This window comes from Triticum dicoccoides, chromosome 7B (genome assembly GCF_002162155.2).
Source record: "Triticum dicoccoides isolate Atlit2015 ecotype Zavitan chromosome 7B, WEW_v2.0, whole genome shotgun sequence".
Taxonomy (NCBI): domain Eukaryota; kingdom Viridiplantae; phylum Streptophyta; class Magnoliopsida; order Poales; family Poaceae; genus Triticum; species Triticum dicoccoides.
The window spans coordinates 296090156-296097596 of record NC_041393.1 but is presented as its reverse complement, the minus strand read 5'-3'; the positions used below and the strand labels follow the sequence as shown (position 1 = coordinate 296097596).

The 7441-nt window shown below is 43.2% G+C and overlaps 1 long non-coding RNA gene across 1 annotated transcript; it reads left to right on the top strand.

The window, feature by feature from the left end:
• The first annotated feature begins 2208 nt into the window (after positions 1-2208).
• LOC119342204 lies at positions 2209-3594 on the top strand. Its single transcript, XR_005165444.1, has 2 exons — positions 2209-2421; positions 2505-3594. It is a non-coding gene; the product is annotated as an uncharacterized LOC119342204 (long non-coding RNA).
• The last annotated feature ends 3847 nt before the right edge of the window (positions 3595-7441 follow it).

Here is a 7441-nt window from a genome sequence, read left to right as displayed (position 1 = left end):
TTAGCTTTGTTTTCTGTTTTCTTTTCTTTATCTATTTTCTTTTAATTTCTGTTTTATAAAATATAAATACAACTCCTAATTTAATGTTATAATTTATTCTACTGCCCCAAAAGTTCGACACCTAATTAAAATAGTTTGTATTATTATTATTTTTAAAAGGCATTTAATTAATTGTTATAGCTGCTATTTTAATTAGTTTAGAGCCTTTAAACATTTTATAAAATTTGTGGTTTCTCCACCATTATTACTAAGGATTTATTGGTCACATTTAGCACATTTTAGTTTTTATGTTCGAAAACTTTTATCGTTTGACTTTAATTCAAATTTGAATTCGAATCGGTTTCGAACTAACACGAGGTTAGCAACAGTAACCGAGGTGACGTGGCATCGTTAACGCGGGATTACTGTAGTCTAATTATCCGGGCGTCACACCTTGGCATAGATCATCAAATGTACCACTCGGTCATACCTAGGGGCTTCTTTTTACGAAGTCGATAAATACATCTTTAATGCATCTATTCGTCCCTATCGGGTTTTGCACCCATCCAGTGTCGTGTTTAAGCCACTATATGCATCAATTTGATTTAAGATTTTGCCAAGCTGGGTTTTCCTTGCTCCTATACTTACCCCCTACATTCCCGATTGTCCAGCTAGGGGGTAAAGGGAGCACCTCTGTGATTGTTACGTCTGGATCACCTGGGTACGTACCTCAGACGGGTGAAGCCAAAAGCTAGCATTCTTAAGAATATAATTTGTCGGCCATGATGGAAGTGAAAATAATTGGTGATCATCACCAAAACCCGGGGTTATTTTCCTGAAGTAACCATTACCTGCATAATGCAGATATCCGGTTAAAACGTCTATGGTTAACATGACAACCCAAAGAAATGAACCCATGGAGGAAGTATTTTCTTCGGAAGATGTTTCTTACATTACAAAGTAATACCCCCTCCGTTCGGAATTACTTGTCACAAAAATGTATGTATCTACAACTAAAATACATCTAGATACATTCATTTCTTGGACGAGTAATTCCGAATGGAGGGAGTATAATATAACTCCCCGAGCGCATTTTTGTCTATTCACACCAAATGACCGAATTGCCTGGTTTTGTGAAATGATTTCCCAATGATCTCGGGTCACATAGTAAGAAACACTCCTCGACCAATGGCGGGGGAGGCAAAAGTCGATGTCCGGTTAAGACAGTGTTTAAAGCACACTTTGGAGAATATTTGATGTAAAGTACATAGATACATAGAATCAAACACTCTATTCTTGGTCGAGACTATCTATTATGGTATCCAGGGTGTAGTCTTCTTGGGAGATCTGAGTAGTAGTGTAACATCCCAAAATTTATAATTTTGGAATATTAATTATTTAAATAGGAGTAATTAAAAACTTGCTTGTGTTGCTTGTTGTGAGTTAATTTTAACTAGGATTTGAAACTTTTGGAGTTTAAATGAATAATAAACGAGAGGGAATAAAAGGACTTTCCCAATTATTCATTTGGTTGTTATTTTGGGTTTGTTGAATATTCAAACGAGAGGGAATAAAATGACTTTTCCCGGATATTCCTTTCGATCTTATTTTGAACTTTGAGGATATTCAAATTGTTTCACCTTGGATGTGAAGAGGATCACATGACTTCCTCAAAAAAAAAAATTTGATGAACAATTGAATATTTTCTCATTTGGATTTTGAATATTAAAACAGTTCTAACTCAAATTAAAACATACTATGAGAGAAGGTAATATGACTCCTTCAATATAAAAGAGTCGGAAATTCTTTAAATATTATTTGCATTTTTCTTCGGAGTTCAAAAATATTTCGTGGAACATTTTATAATGTCAAAGTAGAGTTTACCAAAATATTGTATGTATATTATATAAATATTTTGGACTGCAAAAATGTTCACCAGGCCCTATATAACTAAATTGGTTTCTGTGGATGTTTTTCTCAGAAAATTATTTGGATCTTTTTAGAGCGAAAACCGTTTTTGTAATAAAAAAGACAGAGTAAAACCTAAGTCTATTATAATAGACTACCGCGGCCCAGCACTAACCACCGCTCGGGCGCGGCGCAGCGCAGCACACCCGCAGGCCGCAGCAAGCGCTAGCAGGCCGGCCCAACAGCACCCGCACCCCTCTTTTTTTTTTCTTCTTCCGCTGTCGTTGGGACCCGCATCTCCTTCCTCCAGTCGAACTCGTATCCCCGCACGACAGTGCTACCGCGACCGAACCAGGCAAGGGCGATTCACCCGATCCCTAACCCCCTCGATCGAATCTGTGGCGCCGAGAGAATCCCCTCGATCCCCTCGTCCGATTCCCGTAATTGCCGCTGGTGTTCGCCCTCGAAGTCAACCGCACGGATCTCGGAAAGCTCCGCCGCCTGAGCTCCCTGTTCCAGCCAAATCCGGCGACAGTAAGCCACCCCCTGACCCCCTTTGTTCGTTAGAGGATTCATCTTGATGCGCCTCCCCTCCCTGAACTTCTTCCCCTTCGCAGACCCTCTGGTTCGAGCTCCTCAGCCAACGATCTCGCCGGAGCCCCAACTTCACTACATCGCCAACAGAGGACGCCCCGTTTCGCCCTGCCTCAACCCGACGTTCCCGATGACCGCCAGGACCACCTCCACACCACCTCATCTTCGCCGGAGAGCCACCGGAGGCCTACGCCCGTAGCTGCCGCCGTTTTCCCCTGCTTCCGGTGAGCACACGCGCGCAAATCCACTTCGGCCAACCCTAGCGTGACACGTGGCCACATCTAAAGTAGCCGCGGCAGCAGCTCAATTCGCTGCCATGGCAGCAATTTTAGCATGTCAAAAACGCTGCCACGACAGAGTTTTTCAAATATTTCAAACCGAACTTCGTTCTACTATATCTTGAAATCTGTATATCCAAACTCAATGAAACTTTTCCTATGTGTTCATATTGATCTTACCTATCCAATGGAATCAATAGTTTCAACTTCTAAACTCTTCAAATTGATCAATTCAAATTTGTTTTCAAATCATGTGTTGAACATATCTTGAAAACTGTATACCATATCCAGTTGATTCCTTTTTCCTATGAACATTTGTATCAAATACTTGCTGATCACATCCTGTATACTCATTATTCAAATAATTCTTGAACTGTTTTGAATTCAAATTCAATTCTAACTTCGTTCCACTATAATTAGCATTGTAGTGTTCCCCTAGTCCATCAATTCTTTTACAAATGAATTCTTATGTCATATTCAATATGTCATACAACATTTATGTTGTTCTCCAATCACTTCTGAACCTATTCTGTTATATCTCCACTATACTCTTGTTTATGGCATAACTATTCTTCTATTTAACTCTTGTGAGTTGATCCTTCCACCTTTCACTGTATAGCACCACAGAGACCCATATTATAATATTAAGCCCAGCTATATTGATGTTGTTCAACCTTGCCATATTTGTTTTGCTGTTCTTTGGTTCGTATGTATGGCATGGTTGTTTATTTGGATTCTTTCTTGTGCGATAGCTTGCTCGGAGCGTGACCAGTAGAACTGTCAGGAATTATGAGTGCGACGATCTTCATCAAACTTACATGCAGTTACACCTTGATCATCCTTTATCATTTTTATGCATGTAGTTCTATATCACAAGACCACATTATGCATGTGTAGGAATATTATGGTAGTATGCTTTTGCTATTGAGATGCAGCTAGTATGGCCTTATTGTAGATCGTGGTAGTGTATTCTTGCTATGCTATGTAGACGGGGATTGGTTCATGTATACATTGAGTTTATGTGAGGATTATATATAATAATTTGTGTATTAACTTAAAATATAATTTACCTCTGGGCGGAAGTGGTATTGCTTGGTGTTGAGGGAAGCCATCATGGGGTCTTTCACCTTTTCTAAGGCCTTGCGCCCATGAGAGTGCACCCTAAGTGGAATGCCGCCCAGGTTCAAAAAGATCAGACAGACTTGGTGACTAGTAGCTTCCATGTGCGGCCACTGGCTATATGGGCTCTGGGTTAGTTGATCAGTTGTTGGAACCCTTGCCTAGACAGTGTCGACAGATGTAGCATATGTAGGTGGGATGTGGTCGTCGGGTGGTTAAGGGAACCTCTTCTGAAAGACTTCGTCTCAATCTTTGGATTGGATCCAGTGGGTAAAGCGTACTAAACTCTAAAGAGTATTAAAACTAATTATGATTAGCCGTGTCCCCGGTTATGGACAAATTTGAGCCACTATGCCATTACAGTTGTTGGATGATCTCGACAGATGATACAGATAATAAAACTTGATGGGATACTTAATAATGGGCGGTTGGAATTAGATTGCCCATTCAACCATATGTATTTAATTGTAGCAAGAAATAATTAAAATTTGACTATTATATTATGTAGTTATCAGGGAAAAACTAGCTTTCTGCAAAACAACCACTACAATATCCTCTTGATATACCTTGCATATACATGTAGGTCTGTTATATAATTCCTGTGTGACTTGCCAATACATTTAAAGTATTGACCCTTCGTGGCTGCAATGTTTCATGTTGCAGATTTTATTCGACAGTAAGTGATACGATGTAGGGTTACGGTGTCTATACTCGACATTTGTCTATGGTGTTGATGGACTTCATGGATATTTTATTTTCTTTTCCGCTATATTTTGTTGTATGCTAGATTGAGCTATGCAGGTATGTAATATTTTAATTCTGAATCTATGATGTAATATTATGACATGTGGTTTTATCTTGATATTTCATCTTGTACCGTGTGTGCTAGCTATTGATCCAGTGACTAGCACAGTGAGCACAGAGACATCGAATCTTATCAGGTTCGGGTCGTTACAAGTAGGCATTACTTGGTCATACACCAAATGAAGTGACACTTCCTGCCCATCTAGCCCTACCGGCCCAACTCGAGCTAAATGCTCTGGGTTGATCTTGGTAAAGCGGGTCTTCACCATTGCCCATGCCTCCCGCGCGCCTTCTTGACAAGTTGATATCTTCCATGGCTCGAAGAGACGCTGAGATCCTTTAAATCGGTTAACCAGCTCGGCCATCCCATCCGGAGGCATCTCGTTCGGCCATAATGCCTTGACCAGACTCTTCATAGCTTTCCAAGCTCGCTCATGCATGACAGATAATTCCTTTAGCAGGTTCCCTCCGAGCAAGCTGGCCTCTTCCTCGGGACGCCTAGTAAGGAGACCTAATAAAGACGTGGCATGGTTCTTACATTTGTATAACACATATAATCTACGTGTTCACAAGCTAGATTTCACAAACCGAACATGCCACCTTTCAATCTCTGATTCTCCTTGTGGGCTTGTGCCTGTTGAGTTTTTAAACTCTCAATTTCTTCGGCTTGTCACTGGTTTTCCGCTTTAAGATTGTTCTTATCATCATAACTTCGGGTCAGTACCTGGCGACGAGCTTCGTGTTGTGATTCTGCATACCTCTGAGATTCCCTAGCCGCGTCCAAATTCTTTTGAAGTTGACTTATGGACTCGGCTGCTACGGGGCAATCTTTCATTAGAAAAGGTGTCCTAAAAAGGTTTTTTTTACCTCGGCATGTTAAGTCTTTTACTCACCATGTGTGATGCGGAGCATCCTACGGTCATCACCATGTCAAGAGTCCATTTGGCAAGTGACACGTGCGACCTCTACTTCTCATACATAAAGGTGAATCTTCTCCTTTACACGTGTTCACTTGACCCCTTCGAGGATGGTATACTACTTGACACTTCTCCCGTGTGCATGCATAGGTATTGTCGGAGCTTCACGGATGTCGAGGAGGAGTGCAAGCGCCAAGGAACAACTACACCATCCGCGAGGGAAGCCTGGAAGCGACGACGGAAGAAGACGATGCTGCTGAAGCTACAGCGGTCGGACATCCGGGCCAAGGGCCCGACATCCGGCGCCTGTGCAGTCGCCCACGAACTGCACCAACAGAAGGCCAAAGCATCAGCGGCCGGACATCCGACCCGTGTGCCCGGACATCCGGCGCCACGCCACAACCCGGACATCCGGCATCGCCCCCGGAAATCCGGCGTGAGGCACCCGAAGCCAGAAGGCCACCACGCTCGGGCCGGACATCCGGCCAACCGCCCCGGACATCCGGCATCTCACGAGAGCCCGGACATCCGGCGCCTGCCTGCGCGTAGAGTCAGGCCAAAGGCCCATGTATCCCTTTTTCACTTACCCCTTCGTGGCTAAGACTATATATACTCCTCCCTCCTCCTCCTAGTTAGGGTTAGCAAATACGATAGCTCATTCTTAGGTGAGCTTTGCTCCTACCTATACTCTTGAGAGAGAGAGAGAGACTACCACTCCCATGGAGTTCAAGACCTCCATGTGAGAAGATCCCGCGGGATTCAAGCCACCCTTCGTAGGAAGATCCTTCTAGGATTCAAGCCCTCATCTCCTTCATACGATTTGGGACGAACTCTACCTTGTATCTTTCTCTTTGTTGTTCATGTACCTTGTGGATCTTGTGTGTTTGATTGTCTAGTGGATGTGTGATTGGACTTGTTCTTGAGTGTTTCCCCTTGTGATTTCTCCCCGTTCTTCCCCGTGTTCATCGTGTTCTTCGAGGGATCCCACTCCAATCGTGAAAGATCAGCCTACACCGGGTTTGCCCCGTATCATATGGTATCATGAGCCACGTTTATCACGTCTTCGGAGTCCCTCCCATCGTTTTCTAGCCTTTTTTTGCTTGATTTCGTCCTAAATTTCGAAAATCCCCACCAAAAATAGCCCCCATTTTTTTGTGATTTGTTGGTTTGATCTTTTGTTGATTTTGATTCGTGGATTTGCTTGGTTTCAAGTGGATCTAGCTTTCCCCCAAGTTTCCCCACCTTCTATCCACGAAATCTCCGTAATTTTGCCCCCGAAATCATCAATTTCCGCCCCCAAATAGAGTTTCGAAGTCCAAATCCCGATATGGATTCATCGGGCCGGACATCCGGGCCATCCGGCCGGACATTCGGGCCCTAAGCCAGACATCCGGGCCCTGGAGCACCAAATTTGCACGGTTCTGGACATACACCCCGAAAATCCGGCCAAACCCCCGGATATCCGGTCCCTGGCATTTCAGCCTTCCGTGTTTCACTGTTTTGATCATAACTAATTCATCCGGAGTCCAATTTTGACGTTCTTTAGCTCGTTTTGAAGCTCTTGACATATCCCTTCCCACAAAAATACCACCAACACCATTTGACTCCATCAAATTTTCTGAAATTTGGCAAGTTTGCCTAGGCCCTCCACCATATCATCCGCATAGCCACCACCGACTTCCGCAACCTAACCCAATTTGTTCCCTATAGCATTAGTGGTTGCTTGAGTAGTGATTTGAGTCTCCTAAGGTGTTTCGGCTACTTAGGGACGGTTGCTTCTTCATCAACCACCACCACCATTTCCGCATAACCGTGCCCACCATACATTTCCACCCCAACTTA